We start from the raw sequence: 22,954 nt of genomic DNA on the forward strand, positions 1-22,954 counted from the left end.
GGAAGGTGAGTTCCCTTGCTTCCACATCTACCAATGCCTTCCTCGTAGCTAGGAAAAGTCTGCCCAATATGATAGGAACTTCGTAGTCCACCTCGCAGTCCAAGATCACAAAATCAGCTAGCAAGATAAATTTGTCCACCCGGACAAGCACATCATCAATAATACCCAAGGGTCTCTTCATCGAGCTATCCGCTATTTGTAACCTCATAGAAGTCAGCCTAGGTTGCCCAATACCCAAAGTTTTGAAAACTGAGTAGGGAATCAAATTGATACTAGCTCTCAAATCACATAAAGCCTTGGCAAAATCTGCACTCCCAATGGTGCAAGGAATGGTGAAGACACCGGTATCTTCAAGCTTTGGGGCCATTGAATGCACTATAGCACTAACTTGGTGAGTCATCTTTATAGTTTCACAATCCATAGAATGCTTCTTTGTGACCAAGTCTTTCATGAATTTTGCATAGCCCGGCATTTCTTCAAGAGCCTCCACCAGAGGGACATTAATGGACAAGCTCTTCATTATGTCAATGAACTTCTTAAACTGATTATCATTCTTTTGCTTCGCGAGCCTTTGAGGATAAGGTGGAGGTGGCCTTGGCAAATGTGTCTTGGCTTTAGGCACAACCGGCTCCGGCATGTCTAATATGTGTTCCCTAGACGGGTTCACATCATTTTGAGTTTCTACCTCGATATCTTGAATATCAATCCTCACTTCGTTGTTCACATTTTCTTCAACTACATCTTCAACTACCAAAGGGACTTCATCTTCTTGAAACTCAACATCATCATCCAAGATTTACTTTTGTTTGGAGGCATTCACATCACTGCCTCTCCCACTTCTCGTTGTTACCACCATGACATGATTGTTTCCACCCTTTGGGTTCACTACCATATCACTTGGCAGAGCACCCTTAGGGCGAGTATTTAAAGATTGTGAGATTTGGCCTAACTGTGCCTCCAAATTTCTGATAGAGGTATTGTGGGAAGCTAGTTGTGCATCTGAATCCGCATTCTTCTTCATCTTATGTTCGAACATCATTTCAATTGTACTCATATCATTGCCAGAAGAACTAGGACCTTAAGATAGAAATGTGGGTGGATTGTTCGGTTGTTGGTACATTGGGGGCCTTTGAAAGCCTTGCCCCCGATTTCCTTGGTTTCCATTGTTCCATCCACCTTGATTGTTATTGCCACCCCAATTGTTGTTATTACTATTCCAATTCCCTTGATTGTTTTGGTTGTTGTTCTGATTGCCCCAGTTGTTGTTCCCCCAATTACCATTTCCTTGTTGTTGATTGCCCCAATTACCATTGCCTTGTTGTTGATTGCCCCAATTGCCTTGAGGTCTCCACTGTTGTTGGTTGGAAGAGTTGCCCCGTTGGCCTTGATAGTTGTTTACATATTAAACTTCTTCACTCTGGTCATCATAACCATCATTTTGAAATCCATCATAGTCATCATCAAATTGCTCAAAATTCCCTTGGTTTTGTTGCCTTCTTTGCCTTCTCTTGTTGACAAGCATATTGACACCCTCCATGGAATTCACTTGGCGAGGGTTTTGGACTTGTTGCAATTGTTCCTTAGCCAATTGGTTCATAGTAGTTGTCAACTCCGCTATAGCTTGCCCATGGTCATGCAATTTCTTGTGCAAATGAGTAACCGTGGGGTCACCCTAGGGCACATTTGCTCTACTTTGCCATGCAGAAGAAGTGTCATCAATCTCATCAAGTATATCACATGCCTCATCATACGACAGCTTCATAAAGTTGGCCCCAACTAGTTGGTTCACTATGCATTGGTTTGTGATGTTAATACCCCGATAGAAGGTTTGTTGGATCATAGCCTCGGTCATATCATTGTTGGGGCATTCCTTCACCATCGTTCTACAACGCTCCCAAATCTCATGCAAATGTTCTGTGGGCTCTTGCTTGAAGGCCAATATCTCATCACGCAATGCCGCCATATGTCCTAGCGAGAAAAATTTAGCAATGAATTTGTCCGCCAACTCATCCCAAGTTGTGATGGAATGGTTGGGAAGTCTCTCGAGCCAATCTAATCCCCTCCCCAGAAGTGAGAATGGGAAGAGTCTCAACCTAAGAGCATCCTCGGACACATTCGACTGCTTGCTCCCCCAGCATGTATCCACGAACCCCTTGAGATGGTTGTAGGCATTTTGATTTGCAACGCCTGTGAAATACCCACACTACTCAAGTAAGGTCAACATCACATTGGTTATCTAAAAATTGCCCGACCAGATTCGGGGTGGGACAATAGCACTCGCATAGCCCTGGTTCGGAAGTACTCTGGGAGCCACTCTTGGAGGTGGTGGAGGAGGTTCTGGAATATTGTCACTGGGATTAGCATTGGCATTGCAGCCTCTACATTTTCCTTGAGGTATAAGAGGCACCTCATCATCTCCGAAATCATCTACCTCCTCCCCCACAATCACGTTTCCAAGAGGGTCATTAGCGTTGTTCGCTGCCATTTGGTACCTAAGTTGTGACATAAACAAGTAAGCAACAAAGAAGGAAAGAAGAACAATACACAAACTAACGAAATAGATAGCCAAAACTGTTAGCTCCTCGGCAGCGGTGCCAAAAAGTGATCGTGGCCTACTCCGCACTACTATTGAGTAACGAGAGAGGGTCGGAGCAGCTTTTACCCGATTTAGGGTCGGTATCAATTTCCACGGAGAGCTAGAATTTGGAATCGAGTATCTATCTCATTTAGGATTGCGTATGTGTTCCAAATTACACTTCTACTCATTTTTGGGGTTTTCTTTTTTACTTCTACTATTATCAAAATACAAATGGTAAATGCAACTAGATTAAGCTAAGAGTTAAACTAAAAAGGGTTGCTCAAATGATTTAAGAGGCACTAGGGTAATGACTTTCACCTAGGTGGTTAATTGATGGGTAATTGAATCTAAGGCACGATTGACATAATTGGGGAGTATGATATAACCGTTGCACGATATTACCCACTCTACGCCTCTCGGTGGTTCAAGTGGTTTTGCCGGAATTTACTTTCTCAAGACCAATTGGGTATGCAAATTTGCACAAGCAACTAGGGGTCAAGTCGGGTATTACTCTCTCGAGGTTTAACCCTTTAATTGGGGCTATCAATCTCTTGAGTACGCCTCAATTCCTTGTTGGACCAATTTCGGAGACTTAGGCTCTCTTTCTCAAGAAAAGCCCTAGTCAACTAAACACAAACTAGTGTTTGCAACCACTAATTCAGCAATTAACCATGAAATTGGCCCAAATATCAAACACTCATAGTCAATCTAGCCCTAAAATACAAAACCCATCAATTATCCACACTAGGGTTGAGCCACAACCCTAGCTTATGGGTCTAGCTACTCATAATTAAAGAAGAAAAATAAGAAATAGATGAAGAACAACTCATATTAATTAATCACTAAGGTAAATAACAAGATTCAATGATGAAAAGCAGATAAAATTGCCCAAAATGGCTAAGAAAGTCGAACCCACGAGCGCAGCTACGTTATAAAACTATTTGATACCCTAAAAATGGGAAAAGAAGCTATTTATACTAAGCTAAAAATTCTGGACAAAACTGCCCCTGCGGGGTTAGTGCGGACCGCACAAAATGGTGTACGGCCGCACTAGGGTTCTGAACTTGAAAATATAGCTCTGTGACTTGGGCAATGCGGACCGCACATAATGGACTGCGGCCGCAAAGGCTTCTAGTGCGGTATGCATAAAATGGACTGCAGACCGCATAGGCTTCAATCCTCAAATCTGGCACCTCTCTGATCTTGGGTTCTGCATACCGCACTAAATCGAGTGCGGCCGCATTGCCTTCAGTGCGGACCACACAAAACCTAGTGCGTCTGCATTACAGCTTTGCCTGGAAATCCACCTCTCTGAATCTCCTAGTGCGGACTGCACAGAATGGTGTGCAGTCGCATTGGGCCTGCTTTGCCTGAGCTTGTCTTGTCTTTGGCACTTGTTAAAGTTTCACTCATTTTGAGCTGGTTTGTGACATCTTGTCACTTTTTTGATCAAACCTGCAATCAAGCACAATTTGTGAGCCTTTTTGAGACTATTTTATACAAATTTCTAATCAAAACTTAAACAATAAGGAGTATAAAATGTATTAAAATCCCCAGTTATCACCCATCCCCGACTATCCCCGATAGCCCGAGCTTGACCCCGACGTCGACCCTGAGATCCTTCATCGATCAGACTTATACCCGGGCAGCAGGCCCTACGGTTCAATTACTATCTCGTTTTAGCTATCTTTTCATCATTAGATTCCATATTACTAGCATCAACTACTCTAACAACTAGCTCAGTAATAGATCACATATTTTTAGAATCCCATTTACAAATTTAATTGTTGTTACCATTTTCATGGTAAACAGTTTGGCGCTCACCGTGGGGACAAAAATAATAGTGATTATTTTCTTGCTAGTTTCATTACAAAAACGCACATTATCTTTCACACTTTTTCTTGTCCAAGATCTCTTGATTTCAGGTCAAAATGTCTGACTCGATAAGCAAAGTCGAGAGCGACCACCCCGAAAATCACAGCGAAAACGTCGAGGCTGTTCCAATGGCTAGCACGACGCAGCAGAACCCCAAAAACGCATCTGGGCCAATTCCCGTGGACACGGATTCACATGACGCACAACAAGTAGACGAAACTTCTCACACAGACAGGAGCGTTCAGCATATCGACCAATAAGAAGCCCGACAAACCCCGGCTCGTGAAACACAGGAAGTTAGCCTTCACGATATTTTTGAAATGATGCAGGCACAGCAGTTGGCTATCGCTCAGCTATAGGCATCCGAAGACTCCAGGGAAAAAGACATTGAGACTTCGCCTCGGCATCACGCTGACGCATTGGTAACCCTCTCCCTCATTTGATCTATTACAAATAAAACATGTGTTCATGAATTCAGGTGGTCCAATCACGTACAACAATAATGTCGGAACAGAGTCAATAGGGCAGTCCGAGCTAACAGATCAAATCACTCCCGTATCCCGAAACCCTAGCAAAATCCATAATGATTAATCTCCACAAAGACTATTTTCTTAATACGACCCGCATAAGCTCGGGCCAGAGCGTCAAGCTCTGCACCATCAGAGGAGGCTCAAAGCACGGACTTCTTATTCAGAAGACCACTGGCATACCACCCGGAGACAACATCGGTTCCATTTTGCCAAAACTGTGGAACCCCTCGCAAAGTGAATAACCAAAATAAGTCGACGAAGAGAAATACGCGACAAGAGGAAATTCCTCATCATATGACGCATCGCCGATATCAATGCCCCCGCCCTCAGAAGGATCAACGGGTAAGCAAATCACATCTTCGGCCAAGCCTGATAAGACACGGTGGAGGGCTGAACCAGGGCTCGTGCCCCGAAAGAATAAGAACATGCCAAATCTCAAATGTCGCCTATACATCCCGCGGTGAGGAAGCATTGCTTTACTCCCTTGTTATTTTTTCGTTAAACTATATGCAGACAGCTGGCCAGGATATTCGGAGGTTCTAACTCCACCCGGATACCCATAGACCTCAGTCGGGCCTATGGGTACCCCAAGAGGAGGATCCGATAAGGTTGCAGGCCTTCTTCTACAGTCCAACAACGAAGCGATGATCTGCTCCTAAGGACATCATCCCCTCGGGAGGACGGGGAAACGACAGACTAAACCCCAATCGGGAATTATATATCACATCGAATGGTCCGAGAAGCCGCGCCCGTGCGGGCCAAGCTCACGACGACGTATGTCGACACTAAGCAATAAAAGGATATCTTTTTAATACCTTATTCTCCGAGTGAGGAAATCTTAAGTAATCCCCGATAGGGGCCTCTCCACCAAACGCATCCCGAGATACTCGGAGACTTAGCATCAGCAATTCAGGACCCACACGACCCCAGGGTCGGAACTCCGGGCTCACAAAGCCCCTACAAGGCAACTCCGAGCTCACAAAAAGCGGTCTTCACGCTTAAATAAATTCGATGACTCGGAGACTGTCATTCGTTGCCAATCGCCATGCGCTGGGAAACCCGAAACTGTAAGACCCCTAGTGGGCAGACTTGACGTAACCAGATCTATTCTACATTACAAAAACTATAAGACCTTAATAGGCATGACGAACTGTAAGACTTCAATAGGCATGAAAATCCCGAAGTTCAGGCTATACTCAGCATTTGTAAGAATCCCGAAAGGGCATACCCTCGGTGTAGATGCCTGAACTGTCACTCGGGATCAAAAATGGCTCCGGCCAAACACATATGACTACGATCAAAGAGGCTGATACAACCATACTAATGCGACTCGGGGATGCCCGACCGTCGCTAAACAAAAATTGCAGGCCACTACTTCGAATATACTTCAGAAAGAATCGGTTAAAACAGGCTTCCCTCAATAGGCAAAAACGAGCTTCGACCATGTCAGCTCCAAATCACAAAGGCTTTGACCTACTCAGCCTATTAGCTATGAACCTTCCGAGGTGCTCAAATATCGCCGATAACGACTTGAAATTGAGGTTCTCCGGAACCGATAACGAGTCAGGCAAAAATCTTTCAAAAGACATTACTAAGAGGAAAACAAAGCCTACCAGATAAACAGTTAACTGTGCAAGCCTCCGGGCCACATATGGAAAGGCCATCGCCATCCGCCCATGTAGGAGGAAGAGAACTTAAGGGTCAATTAAAGCTCAAATCACAACGCGACTCGGAGACTGGACCCGAAATGGCTAAAATTACAAAATGCCTAAGGGCATGGCATAAATGCCACTGTCAACCTGCCGAGTGAGTCTCCGAGACACATATGGAAAGGTCTCGACGACCAAAAAATGGCACAAAAGGCCATCGCCATCCGCCCATGCAGGCAGAAGAGAACTTAAGGGTCAATTAAAGCTCGAATCGCAACATGACTCGAAGACTAGACCCGAAATGGATAAAATTACAAAATGCCTAACGGAACGTCATAAATGCCACTATCAACCTGCCGAGTGAGCCTCCGGGCCACATATGGAAAGGTCTCGACGACCAAAAAATGACACAAAAGGCCATCTCCATCTGCCCATGCAGGCGAAAGAGAACTTAAGGGTCAATTAAAGCTCGAATCGCAACGTAACTCGGAGACTGGACACGAAATGGCTAAAATTACAAAATGCCTAAGGCACGACATAAATGCCACTGTCAACCTGCCGAGTGAGCCTCCGAGCCACATATGGAAAGGTCTCAACGACCAAAAAAGGCACAAAAGGCCATCGCCATCCGCCCATGCAAGCGGAAGAGAACTTAAGAGTCAATTTAAGCTCAAATCGCAACGCGACTCGGAGACTGGACCCAAAATGGCTAAACTACAAAATGCCTAAGGGCACAGAATAAATGCCACTGTCAACCAGCCAAGTGAGCCTCCAGGCCACATATGGAAAAGTCTCGACGACCAAAAAATAGCACAAAAAGCCATCGCCATCCGCCCACGTAGGCGGAAGAGAACTTAAGGGTCAATTAAAGCTCGAATCACAATGCAACTCGGAGACTAGACCCAAAATAGTCTAAATGGCAAATGCCCAAGGGCAAGAAATGGGAGCAATTACTACCTTCCCGCACGGGCATAAATGATTTAAGTACAAGAAGGCTCGAGTCGAAGCCTGACTCGGAGACTAAGCCTAAACAGCCGGGCATAGCACGGAGGTCCCAGCGCCTGCTCATGTCAAGGATCGCACTTAAAAGCCTCCAGGCCTGTCCGATTAGCTCCGGACCTACGAGGATCCCGCCAAGCACCGAAAACAGGCTGCCTGGTCAAAAGCAATAATAGAAAAGAGATGCAGAAGAAATAAAGCTTCAAGTTTCCTCTTATATTACATATACAAAGAAGGTGCACTCTCCATCTACAGACATGCTCTACGTATATAAAAAACAAAGCGACAAAATGGCAAAATCTAAGCTTCGCCCCAAAGGACTACAGCTTGTTGGGTTCGCTCTTTGCCTCGTCATCAAGAAAGGATTGCTCATCACGCTCATCCGCCCTTGATTGAGCCAATTCCTCTAAGAGAACGAAGCCCCTCGCACCAATATCCTCGAGTATTTCTCTTCGGGATCTACAACGAACATATTCCTCGATCCTCTTCTCCCGGTCTAGGGCTCGTCTCAACTCGACTTGAGCGTCTGCAACATCTTTCATAGAAATTGCCATCTCCTGATCAGCCTTGGCTTGGCTTAGCGCCGCTTCAGCCCAGACATCAATTATTTTAGCCCTGATCTTCAAAAGGTCAGACTCAAGTTTCCCTATCATATCCGCTTAATCTTCGGCATTATCACGAGCCAAGTGAAGTTGGGCTTTGAAGGCAGGGACCTTGGCCGAGGCGCTTGCCTCCTTTAAAGCTTTAGCTTGTGCCTAAGCCCTCAGCTCACCAAAGGCAGTTCTAGCGCGGTCAACATCGCCCTTAAGGTACTCCAAGGCCTCCATCCTTTTTTGCAGCTAATATAACAAAAAGGGGGTTAACCTCAAAGGTCTAAAGGGAGCAAAACACGAGTCGCAGAAAGTTACCTGCTCCGTCAAATAGCTCTCATAATTCAAGCTCTAGTACGCCTCATATCGCCAATGCTGCAACTCAACCTCCTTCTCCTTGCTAAGGAGCCTAAGGGACTCGCCCTCATCCAGAATTTTCTGGAGCCTGGCCTTTTGACGGAGCAACTCAGACATAAGCCTATCATAGGCATGCACAAGGAAAGTTCAATAAAGGGAGGAGGACGCGGAATACAGGGGAACTGCGCCCAAACTGTTCACAAAGTGAAGCCGACGAACTTCTTCGAAGTCTGAACACACTCCTGTTGATCCTACCTCTTTGGCCCCAGGAGAACCGACCTCGGGCACAGTATGTTCACTCAAAGTAACTGCCAATCAAAAATCAAGTACTTTGGGTGTAGCAGACTCGAATGATGACCTCTCCTCGAAAGCTTGGGCCCGATCAGCACCACTAAAAGCTCCATCACACCACGGATGTCGATCCCCCTTATTGCCATCGTCCCTCGGCTCGGAGGCCGACAGCTCCTTGCCCTCTTCGGAAGAGCATCGCCTCATCCCAAGGAACTGCCCGATATCTACAAGAGACGAATCCAGTACGAATAAAGGGGGAAAATGTTACCTCAAATATACGAAGGCTAAGGCAAAGGCAGCATGCATACATACCTTGGTATCTTGCTCCCCATCTGGCACGGAATACAGCTCGCCATCGACGCTCATCGTATGACGAATGGGTCACCAGCTTCTGGACCCAGTCGGGTAGGTCGAGGACTTCGCCCGGCATCCATGAAGTTGCTACAACAAGGAAGATAGCGTTATTACTCAACTGATTTTCGCTATTGGCAAAATCTGAAAAAGCACCAGACGCTTCACTCACGTGCATAATTCCTCCCTTCGGGAAAGGAAAAAAGCTCAACGGGGATAATGTCGGCCGTCCGGACCCGGATAAACCAACCGGCCTACTCTCGATCATCAACTACAAAAGGCGTGGGTGAATGGCACCTCAGAGTTAGCAAGCCCTGATGATGAAAGGGCCGGTATAGCCTGACGAGATGGTTAAGCGTAAATTCAAGCCCAGCCTCCTCCGCAAAGAGCCTCATCATCAGCACCACCCGCCAAAGTGATGGATGTATCTGCGCCAAAGTAACCCGATACTTCAAGCAAAAGTCAAGCACAACCCTCTCAAGGGGACCGAAAGCGAAATGATACAGATTTACGCTCAAGAATCCATCAGTAGAGTCCATAATACTCTCATCCGGGGGAAGCACCTGCAGCGCTACCCCTTCGTTCCATCCACAGTATTTCCTCACCATCTCCAGATGTTCCTCTTTTATCAAAGACGTTGTCTTTAGAGCGAACTCCCTCGGATCCTGAGCGCCGGGAGCAACACTCCCCGTTCCCTTCCGGACCGACCCCGAAGCGATTTCCATGACTATGGTAAATCTGACAGGTCAAAACAAGGGTGTGCACCAACACTTTTTATGCCTGAAGAGATAAAGTACCCGGTGCCAAAGCGGAAAAGCAGTTATCTAAAAAATAGTGAGGTTTTGCGAAGAAGCCGAAGCCGCCCCACATATACGCAAGAAGCAGCGATGACTCGCCTACCCAAAGTGAGCCCGAGAGACCTACAACCTCGATACAAATCGACGGGGTCATACCCGATCCCGAAAGCATCCTTCGACGAGAAGCCAAGGTTTGAGAAATTGTCCGTATTATCTCCAACCTAGAGACAACGCTCTACCCCGAGGATCCTCGCCAAGGAGAAGTCGGACTTCGAGAAGCTTTCGACGCCATCACTCGATGCAAGGCAAGTGCCTGGTCTCACGGTTCCCTCTTTCTAAAAAGAGGAATAAACACAGGAAGATCCAATCACGAAAGCTCCACGAAGGTCCGAGGCAACACCTGAGTACAGACAACTCCTCAGCAGAAGTCTATCCTATACGTTTTAAAAAGGGCTATCTACATCCGGATCAAAAGGAACCCCCGGGTACCCGAAGCTGACCTTCATTCAGGATAATGTTCCCGAAGGCCCCGGAATTCGACGCATTATCTCCATACAACTTAGAGGACCTCGGTAGCCCGGGCCTATCAGATCAATCCAGGATTGGTCCAAAATACGATGATGGGTTCAAAAGAGAGCCATATCGATCAGCGGTGGATTGGAAAGAACACTTGAGCCAAGTCAGATATCAGCGGATGATCGAAAAGAACGCTTGCACCAAGTCAGATATCAGCGGTCAATAAATAAAGGAAGGCATTCAAAGGGCCTCGAAGGGAATAAGAACATGCAAATTTCAAAGACAGAATTGAAAGCAGAAGTCAATGAAATATATTCATATTCATAAAGGTCCGTGTACAACAAGCCCTCGAGGGGTCCTTACATACAATTACAAAAAGCCTACAGAGGATCTCTACACATGAAGGAAGAGACAAAGGGATGCACATGCAAGGCCTAAAGACCGGTCCACCTTCTAAAGTCCGCAACAGGTGCCTCCGGACGCATATCCTTGGGAGTTTCATCCTAACCTTCCACACTGATATCTCTAAGGGGCAAAGTGAGTGGCATGGAGGGATGAAAAAATGCCATAGCTCTCCGAAGCTCGAGGACCCTCTCTGACCAAGGGAGCCTCGGAGAGACAGCAGACCGAACAACCTCCGGTCTCGCTTGCACGGCTACTTAGAATCCACTTTTTGGAACGTCTATCCATGCAAGTCCCCCACTCAGAGTAGAGCACCACGTCGAGCCGGGGTATGAAGGTGAGGAGTGGTGTATAATCTGAGCCCCCTTTTGAGCAGCGGTGCATAATTTGAATGATTGTCTACGTGAGAGGGAAACCGACTCCCCGTCCATCATTATCTCGGGCCAACAACGGCAGCCATAGTGTACATGTTAACAACCACGCCAGTAGCAGGACATCATGGTTATGCTCGATGAAGGGAAACCCCGATAGAAGGCCACAACACAGTCTAAGGAAGCTCCGCCTAATGGCATTGAGGCCATGAACCCCAAGAATAATGTTCAAAGGTAGACGAAGATGGTAAGAGGGAATAGGCAAGCAAGCCAACAAAGGCACTGGGATAAGAAAGACAATTCCAGAACATCCTCATTTATAGGGGTTACGACAAGGTCATCAAGGCTTCGAAAGATTGACCGACAGGTGTAGTTAATGCATCCTTGGAAAAACAAACCGACGGTGGTACCTTTACCTTGGAGAGGAGGAATCAGGAGTGAATTGAATGAAGTCGAAAATTCATGAGCCCGTGAATGCCCCAGTCACCACAAAGCTTGCGCCAGGAGTTGCATCATCGGAATGACGTTGCCGTGAGGAGCTCGAAGAGTCAAAATCATTTCCCATCACTTCATTATGGGAAACGCGGAGACTATCTATACGTGAAAAAATCAGAGGACTTAATTTCTTGCTATCAAGTCACTTCAGAAGAACACCTCGAGACCCCGAGGGCGGGAGGCCACAACCGATTTCCCGACCTTGGGGCTCGTCAAGGCCCGACTTAGGAAAAAACGGAGATCGAAGCCAGAACAAAGGGGAAGCTCCTAAGGCACACAACTAAGTCTAATAGGACCGGCCTATCCAGAGCCTATGCTAGTCACGTCAAGCCATCCCATCTCCATACTTTGTAATTAACGCCCATGTACTTTCAGCCGAGTTCCCCTTCTATATAAAGAGGACTCACGCTACCTTGTAACGGACTGATGTTGCTCTATTTCTCCACAAGTGCAATAATATCTCTCTCTCTCTCTCTTTTCTTTCTAACTTGTTCGTTCTCACTGGACCGAGGCCACCTCGATATTCATCGTGTTTTTACTTGTTCTTCATCGTACGCCTTAGTATTGGCCATAAAGAGCCTTGTTTAATTGTATCGTCAACCGTTATTTCATCCCCGACTATCCCCGATAGCTCGAGCTCGATGTCGACGTCGACCCCGAGGTCCTTCATCGATCAGACCTATACCTAGGTAGCAGGCCCTACGGTTCAATTACTATCTCGTTTTAGCTAACTTTTCATCATTAGATTCCATATTATTATCATCAACTGCTCTAACAACTAGTTCAGGAATAGATCACGTATTTTTAGAATCCCATTTATAAATTTAATTATTGTTACCATTTTTACGGTAAACAAACATTACATCAGTTCAAGGGGTGGACTTTACAATACGTACCTCGAGACCAAAACAGTAATGTCGATGCTCTTGCTAATTTGGGATCATCAGTAGACAACAATGAGTTAAGCTCGGGAGCAGTCGTACAACTCATGAGATCGGTAGTGGAAGAAGGTCATGCCGAGATAAACTCAACAAGCCTAACTTGGGACTAGAGAAATAAGTAAATAGAGGATCTAAAGACCGGAAAATTTCCTTCAGACCCCAAGGAATCGAGAACTCTGTGCACGAAGGCAGTCCGGTTCAGCTTGTCCGAGCATGGCACCATGTTCCGGAGAATGTCTGATGGTCCACTCGCAATATATCTAGGACCAGGAGACACCAAGTGCGTTCTAAGAGAAATTCACGAAGGCACCTACGAAAATCATTCGGGCACAAAGCCGTTAGTTTGGAAAATAATTAGAGTCAGCTACTACTGGATCGACATGGATTAGGTCACGAAGGAATTTGTACGAAAATGCTACGCATATTAGAGGCATGCTCTGATGATCCACAAACCTAGGGATATACTATATTCGATCTTGTCACCCTGTTCATTAATGAAATGGGCGAAGCCGCCCTCGTGCGGTTGGCTGCCCAAAAATAACAGATCGAGAGATATTAGAATCAAAGAACAAACCTTTGACACTACAATGTCTGAGACTTAGTATTAAGGAAGGTTACACTAAACACCCGAAACCGAATGAAGGGAAGCTGGGGCCGAATTGGGAAGGTCCGTATCAGATTATCGAGATCACCAAAAATGGGTCCTACAATCTCGGAGCAATGAACGGCGAACAACTACCAAACAACTGGAATATAACTCACTTGAAATGATACTACTGCTAAGGTACGACCCTATTCATTTCTTTCATTTATATTTCGAACTTACACTTGCAAGTAATCAACAAGGAACGATACAATTTTTAGGCCTGGAAGCACGCATTGCACTCTTTTTCCCTTGAACCGGTTTTGTCTCAAATGGGTTATCCTGCAAGTTTTTTAACAAGGCAACAGTGAATCGTGCTAACTTAGAATCAAAGATCATTAATGAACCGGCATCAAAGATCATGTCAACAGTATCTGAGGCTTCTCTATGATCGGCCTCAAACACTGGGGGCATCACCCTCGGATAATGATGCTAGCAAGGAAAGAGACTTTGAGCTTGAATAGTCTAGGATCGGTCGAACTGTAAGGGCCAAACGATCGATTGAATTGTTCCCACATACACCGCCCGAGCCCTGATACAAAGCTTGTACACATATGTAACCTTATATATTGCCCGCAGAAATGAAAGGAAATTTCTACCTTGCAGATAAATATCTTGTCCCTTAAATGTTTTTTCTCTTTTCTTCCATTTTGTCCCCTAAAAAAATCAAGCCCAAGGCCGCTTCACTCGAGGAATGTCGTCCAAAATAAGACCAAATGACCCAGGATAACAAATCCCGAAGGCACTAAGCCTATTAGGTGCCGCCCGAATTTTAAAGGCTACGACCATCATCACTCGGGAACGTTATCTTGGGTAAGCCCGGATGACTCACGGTAACAAGCCCCTTGGGAAACTACCGAACAAAAAAGGCTACGACTGTCCTAGAATGGCTCGGAGATATTCGAGAACCTTAATCAAAACATAAGGCCTTTAATATTTCTAAATTGGTTCAAAAAGGCTACCCTCGGCAAATTATAATCCAAAATATTCTAAGTACTTTGGGGATAGCTCCCGGTCATACCGATCCCCCCACGAGTTATAAAGCAAAAAAATATCGAGAACAAGGCCTATTTGAACCTCCGAACAAGACCTAGTTGTAATGTGCTAGGGCATTCGATATCTTTGCAATCGTAAAAAAAAGGAGCTTTGAAATTGTTGAAGGAAGAAAGCCTTATATATGTATATAGATTTTTTACAAGGGCCGAACGACCTCGATACAAATTTTTACAAAGGCCAAACGGCCTCAACAATAAAATAAAGATAATACAAAAAAGCAGAAAAGCAAAAACATATGCGAGGCATCTAAGTGACCTAGTCTTCACTAGAGCCCGCCTCATCACCGGGACCATCGGGGTCTTCTCCACTCCCGGATCTGCCAGAACCCTCGGAATATTCTTCTTCATCATCCTCGGGGTAAGCCAACCTCTTGGATTCGGCCTCGAGCCTCTTAGCGTTTTCAATCTCAGCCGACAAATCAAAATTCCAAGCATGAACCTCCTCGAGGGCCTCCTTTCGGGACTGCTACTTCTCATACTCAACAATGTCTTTTAAGCGGTTCTGGGCTGCCTCGGCATCAGCTCTGTATTGGGCCACCATCTCGTCAGCGTCGACCTAGGTTATTTTAGCTACCCACTTGGTCACTTTAAGATCTTTTACGAGGGCCCCTCGATCGGCAGTAACCGAGCTCAGTTGAGATTAGAGATCCTCAACTTTCTGAGACTGTGCCTCAGCTTTCTCTCTCATCATTCAAAGTTGGGCCTCCGCTGAGGCCAATTATGCCAAGGCAGTTTCCTTTACCAAGGCCAAACGGTCCATTTTGCTTTTTCCATTCTTCGGCCTCGACCTTTATCACGTCCATCTCTGCCCAAAGCCGGTCGATCCGATCAAGCAATCTGTTGGACCTGGGGGTTCTGACTATTAGTCACCGTGTCTAGCCCGTCATCACTAACTTCAAAAAACTTTACCGATTCCACCAGGTTGGCATGTCCTTTTTGAGCCGCGTCCAACTTGGCTCGAAGGCTCTCAACCTCTTTTTGACATTGCTCACTGAGAAGTTTGTACATGTCTCTCTTCTCAGTAATATCTTTGGCTTCGGCCTCGAGAAGGTTCAGCTCGTCTCGGTATCGGAAGAAGGTCTCATGGTGAAGCACCGAGGATTGCGAATTTGAGGGGAAATATTAAGATCACTAAGTAACCAAAACTAGAAAATGAAAAGGTTTGGTAACACCTTACCCGATTTAGTGCCTGTTGTGATTCGTTGAACATGCATGGGGATTAAACTTAGTTCATCTTTGCTTGATCTTCTTCAGTCCCAGGCACCGGAGGTAACTAGCTACCCCTACGGGGGTAAAGGACCTGGGCATCCTTCAAAATAGAGATAATGATCGACCACTTCCGATCAGGATCGACACTCGGGGCGGGGAACTGGTTGACAAGTCTCGGGCTCGAACTAGACCCACCTATCCCCCAAGGAGGACTTTTCCTTGGTACTTCTAAGTCACCCAATCCAGTGACATCCTCTGTGGCGGTAGAGTCCACGCTATCAAAAAGCTTTGAAAAGGATCGTTCACTCCATGGACCCCCTCATTCGACTGCTCCTTCATCATTTGATCTTAAACGAACATCGAGTCCGTGAACAAAGGCGATCCCATTATGTCAATAAAATCGGGTGGGTCAGAACTGGCATCTTGAGGGTTCTCAAACCCCACTGTTGCATCGGCCTCTTGTAAAAGTGAGGGATTGGCATCTGTTGTTCCTTCCTCGGCTGGCACCTGTTCCTCGGGGGCCGATGGCTATCAGGCCACTAGAATTTCATCCTCCTCGGACTCGTCCTTGAGTCGGTGGAGTAAGTTTGAGTCAAGCACTCGGGAGTTAGAGATTTCCTTTGGCTAGCGGGCCAGCCTCCTCCTCGGTTTCTTTTTCTCCGAATTGGGGATCTCGGAGCCCTCCTCCTTTTCCTCTCTCCGTTATACTCTGAAGCAAGAGACTCAACGGGCAGGACCTCGTCACCAACCAGAGACCTAAGCTCGACATCCTTAGGCAAACCTGAGAAAGAAAGCAAAGGGAATAAGAACTTAATAGTAAAAGGAGAGGCCTAACACGACCAGATCGAAAAAGTGACCTTACCATGGGACGAGCCTCTCAACGGCCCTTTGAGAGTTCACGCCACGAACGCTCTAAGTAGGGCATCTGAAAAATGATACCCTCGACCCAATCCTTGAGTCGAGGAACTACATTTGGAACCCTAGCAACGACTGCACCACCACAAACACCAATAAGAAAAATAAAAATAAACATAGAATCAACATTAGAAGGTTTGAATTACGTGTCATATTCCACTTCTCTGGAAATGGCATGCATTCCACCGGAATCAGGTCCAAAGTCCTCACTCAGACAAAACGGCCTTGCCAGCCTTGATCATGGTCGTCATCGATACTAGAGAACAAGGCTTTGCTGGCCCAACACATAAGTTTTATCAGCCCTCCCTCGGAATAGTCGGGGACTATACAAACTAAGTAGGTGATCTACGGTGAACTGACAACTGTCAATTTGGCTTGCGAAGAATCGGAAGAGGGTCACAATCCTCCATATTGAAGGATGGATCTAACCGAGTCAGGCTTCGTACCTCTTGCAGAAATCTATGATGACCGAGTCCATCGGTTCTAATGTGAAGGGATAAGTGTAAACACTCAGGTATCCCTCGACATGGGTGGTAATGACCTCCTTGGGGTCGGGGACCACTACTGTTTTATTGGCCTAGTTACGATGAAGGATAGCCATCGGACAGATGTATCTCGAGAAGTCTTTGCACCAACTTGGTACGAAGGAAGTTTTTTCAACTTTGAAATCATTATTTACCGAACAACCCCCAGGGACGAACATTTTAAAGAGAGGTTCAGCCACGAGTTCATCAATTGTTACGCTCGAAGCGGTTCAGCTCGGCCCCAGTATCCGGCCGCGAAATAGAAGGATTCTCTTTCTGGGGAACAGTTATGGAGGTCTTTGCCATTTCTTTTAAAAAGTAAAAATGGAGGAAAATTTTGAAAAATGATGAAAGAAAGGAAGTTGAAGAAATAGGCTTGTTAGCTTGGAAAGAAAATGGGTGAAAATTTCTACAAAGAGCCTTGAGTAACGGAGGTAGAAACGCTAGAAGAATGCATAAATCTTGAGAGCTCGAAGGTAGAAGGTTTGATGTAAAGTGAAAATGAATAAAGGAAGTAGTATTTATAGGAACTCGGCGACATTTTGCATCCAACGGCAGCCGACCGGAGGCTGACATGCATTTAATATTATTATGACGTGACTGACGAGATGTTTTGCGTTTTTGTCATTTTTGATACGACGTATCGAAGAAGGAACCGGGAAGTTCATATCATTTCTCGTCAACTTACTTTTCGAGAAAAGAGGGGACTATCTGTGTACGGGCAAAACCGATCTCGTGGTACACCCCGGTCTCCTACATGACAAGCCAAGCTCGAGATATGATAGCAGGGGGCCGAGACCGAGGTAGAGATCTGATGAATTTGGAGTCCGGACCATAACACCCACCCTCAGAGATATCGGGGTTGTGATTCGGGATCGTTCCTAGCCTTGATTAACTTCGGAGGACGTTGCCAGGCAGTCAAGCTTGGTCAACGGAAGGTCGTGATATCTGTGGCCGATCGAATATCACGGCGGAGATCTCGGCACATATCGATAATAGATCGGCAATCAGTTAGTTAGGGAATTTTTACCTTTTATAGAGTTATACCTAATATAAGACTCCCCTACTATATAAAGGAGGTCTGATTACTTGTAAAACACATTGTAACTCGCACTTCAACGCAATATATTATTATTTTCTATGCTATTAGCTATCTTTCCTATTCATTATCGCTGGTCGTAGTGGGCCCGGATCAAGGTCGATTATTTTACTAGGACTGGTACTATCTCACTCATGTGGTTTGAATTATTTCTTTCTTTCTTTATTCGTTATTTAATTCATCAATTGCTTTGTGTCGAATTAAACCACGTATTCTTAAAATTACTTACAAATTTAATTGTTATTCGGTTTTGAAGGTAAACATAAATATTACACATATCCTTCTTTATTGGTGTGAAAGAAAAACTATCTTCTCATATGCCAAAAACAAGCTAGCAACTTCGTACATCAATTTAATTCATTCGTGTAGCAAAATGATATTCGCATATTTTCTTGGATGCAGATGAATGTGATCATAGCATTCCCTCAACTTTTTCATTTGCATAACTAGAGATATAAATAACATTTACAATTTAGAAGTATTTCATAATGAAAAAAATATATAAATTAAAATGGAATGGATAGATTTTCTCATTTATTTATATTTTGTTGTTGTCATTGTTAATTTTATGTAAGGATATTATTTTAGATGTTGAGTGGCGTGAATGGATTAAAAGCATGCGTATAATAATATAAAATAAAATAGGATAGGCTACTGAAGAGAAATATAAAATTAACACATAGAGGATAAGTTTATCTATTTGTAAATTTCAATAGACTTTTGTTACATATATAAAAAGGAAGAAGAAAAAATTCTGGGGAAAAAAAACTGAAAACCACAGCGATTGCATCTGTTACAACTTACAAGTCCACAACTCATGGGAGGTCCGTCGATGATTTACTGTACTTGGTTGTCTTAAAATTCAGAATATTTCCTCACTGGTAAATTTTTACACCGAATTTTTGTTAGATAGATATTTTTAGGATCATCGTTCATGTTTTGATCACCGTAAGGGGTCGTTTGGTAGGGTGCATAAAAATAATGCTGAATATGGTGTATTAGTAATGCTGGTATTAGTTATGCGCATTAGTTATGCTGGTATTAGTTATGCGCATTAGTTATGCGCATTAGTTATGCTGGTATTAGTTATGCGCATTAGTTATGCTGGTATTAGTTATGCTTGCATTAGTTATGCTGGTATTAGTTATGATGACATATTTTTTATCCATTATTTGGTTTGATGTATTAAAGCATTACACAATTTCTTAAAGAATTGCTTGTTTACAAAAATACCCTCAAAACCAGTCCATCACTCTAAAACTTTTTAAAAGAAACATATGTTGAGAAATATTTTTATATGAAAAAGTTTAAAAAAATTATTTGATTTGTCTATCTATATTGTAATATAGAACTAAATATTTATTTATAAAAAAGAAAATATGCTAAGTATTTATTTATTTACTAGAGATATAATTTTATTTCTCACTATTTGAATTATTTTAAACTTGCATTAATATAATAACTAGCATATTTTAATCAAGCATAAATTTTGAAGGATAATTTTGTCTTTAACTAAGCTAATGCATGCATTAAAACCCATTGCATTGCTAATATCATGGTTTTCTATGCATTAGTTATGCATAGGATAATACCAAATAGGATGTATAACTAATGCATAAGTTCAAAATGTCTACCAAACAAGGTATTATTAATACACAAAGCTAATGCAAGTATTATTTTATCTAATGCATCCTATCAAACGATCTCTAAGAAAATTTTTAGTATTTTTAGGATATCCTCAGTTTTTTTTTTTTTTTGTGGCTTGTTTTACTTTTAACTCATGCCAAAAATTATTTAGAATGTTTTATATTTTTTCGATTATTATTTTAAGAGCGGATATACAGTATCATTTCCCCCTTTTCTTCTTTTCTTCTCCTCTTCCTCCCCTCCTCCTTTCTTTCTTTCCTCCTCCTTCTTCCAATAAATATGAACACACAACTAGTTATTTGAATTGGTTCGGCTGGAGAAAATTTAAAAAATCAGTGTTGGATTTTTGTTGGGCTTGAAAAAAAAAATTGTTAAAGAAAATGGGTTTATTGATTTTTGAAGGCTATGTTGAATCTAACTACTGAAAATTGTTGGAACTAGTATTAGAGCATTGTATATCAAATTAGAATCATTTAAAATTGATTTGGATCAATTTTAAAGCAAAAAAATATGTTGGTCAATTTCTATCCAACGTGTTATGGTGATTGCCAGGATTTTGGCTTGAATTTTTAATGATTACCAGAATTTTCAGTCATAAAAGCCGAAAATTCCGAATAATCCATCAGGATTGTTGGCAAATTATGGTAATTATCATATTTATACACAATATTTTATGATGATCATGATTTGACTAGAAATTCTGAATCACCATAACTTGTTGTTAAGGAAAATCTTTTCTTAAGCATATATGAAATCTTGGCACGACTTTTTTTCAGAAACTTTTCTCAAACGAGCCAAAATTTAAACTGATGGTGGCACTATATTATCCTATGAAGAACTAACCTATAGAGTTGTTCATCCAACCACTTAAACTTAAAATAATCGAGGAATATATAATATATAAATAATTTAGGTATAATATATATACAATCGGTGTATAATCTATGTATATCGGCTATAAAAAGTAAATAATGAATATGGCTGACTATTTGTGTAAAGATCCCTTATCCTATTGTGCAAATCCCCCAAATATTTATGTCATCTATGGACGTGAACTATTTTGGAAAATATGTAATCTTGGGCCACATCATTCATGGCTTAGCACGGGCTAACTAGTTTTCGGACTGGTCATTCAAAAATAGCCAGCATTTGTCAAGTCATTGAAAAATAGCCACTATTTGTTTCGACAGAGACCGGTCCAACATAATATAATGAATTTCGGTGCACCTGTGTATGAACTTCCAGCATATTATGCTGAACTGGTATACTTTGCTGGCTCCAGTGTAATATACTGGAGATTGGAGCACCGATGCTCCAATCTCCAGTATATTATGCTGGACCGGTATATTATACTTGAACTCCAGTATATTATGCGGGAGTATTTTTTCGGATTTTGAACAGTGTTTTCGTTCAGATTTATCTTTATATGAAAAGTGGCTAAATTTCGATTACTCTTGAAACTGTGGCTATTTTTGAATGACCACTTATAAATCTGGCTATTTTTGAATTTCTCCCTCTGACTGACGACCAAACCCCTGATGCGAAGCCCAAATCTTTTCAAGTTTCAACTTCGAAGATACAATGCTAAGCTCTTTTTTCTTCTTATTTCCCGGGAATCTTTACACAAATAGCCGGATAAATTTTCTATTTACTTTTTTATTCACTATACACTAATTATACATGATCATACATATATTATATATAAATTATACTTATAATATACATTTGCTAGCTATTTTAGTTTAAGTGGTTTGATAGACGGCTATTTAGGTTAATTTTTCTTTCCTTCTCTCATTTCTCAATCGACGGATTGAAGGCCTGGATCATGTTTTCACTTTTTTTTTTTTAACAACATGACTCCATTATGGCATTATCTATATTTATATTTATACTATATTAAAAGCACGAAAGCCCATAGTGAAATGTCGTTTGCCTTTTTTTACCTTTTAATAATAGATTTCACAATGGATAAAATTATCAGTTAATTATTCTTCCTACAATTTAGGAGTTTAAAATCAACTAATATTATTGTCATTAAATATTTTCCTATTTGAACTATGTAGGAATTCATAAAATTTAGAAGTTTAAAATCGATTGTATTTTTTTCTTATATACATTCTTTCTTATTTGAACTATATAACATAACTATATTTTTCTAATATTTAAAACTTTGACATCAAATAAACTTTTACTTATTAAAAAAATGCATTTATAAAATTATAAAACTTTGAATAGTAGGAAGTCCGTAATGCAATGTTCTGTTAGAATACATTCCTTCAATATATGATGTTATTAAAATACATTTTGTTGGGGATATATATATATATATATATCGCATGTTTACATTATATTGAAGTCATTCGATAGGTAAATACTTTAATGCTAAGCTTAATAATTAGAATAACAAAGAAAATATTTTAGAATATAAAGAGAAAGAGCATGAGCGAAAATTGGTCCACGAACATTAAATAACACTAATTTTCAACAAGCAAAAAGACCCAGAAATAAAATAGTCATTGATTCTTTACTGTTTTAGAATAAATTTTTATTTAAAAATGAAATTGTAATTCATCTGATAAAAGTGTAATTACAATTAATATTTTAAATTTGGGATGAGCTATGTATCTTACACTTTTATTTTATATCTTACACTTAGATTTTATCAAAGTAAAAATATCGGCAATTAAAAATTCATAATCTATTTATCTCCATTAATATATTTACACTTCTATTTTATAACTCAAGCACAATTTTTAATATAATATTAATGCGATCTTATTTTTTTTTTAGATAATACTAAAACTGGTTAGACATCAAACGTATGAGCATGTAAAAAAGTTTTAAAAAAAAAACTAAAAAGGGGAAATATTACTTGTTAAAACCTTATATATTTAAATCTTGACTACACAGAATATTTCGAATCTGCACGACACCACCAGCCCCAGTTATTATGAAGATTTAAAAATAGACAGTCCAAATTATATTTGAGTTCAAAATTGTAACTTTAATGTATAATGTACTTCCAATTTTGGCAATTCAGATTTGTCAAAATTGTTATACATGCTTAGATGTTAATAAATCACAACTCATATTTACATATACACGGACATATACCATACT

Source organism: Nicotiana tabacum, chromosome 6 (assembly GCF_000715075.1).
Source record: "Nicotiana tabacum cultivar K326 chromosome 6, ASM71507v2, whole genome shotgun sequence".
NCBI lineage: Eukaryota > Viridiplantae > Streptophyta > Magnoliopsida > Solanales > Solanaceae > Nicotiana > Nicotiana tabacum.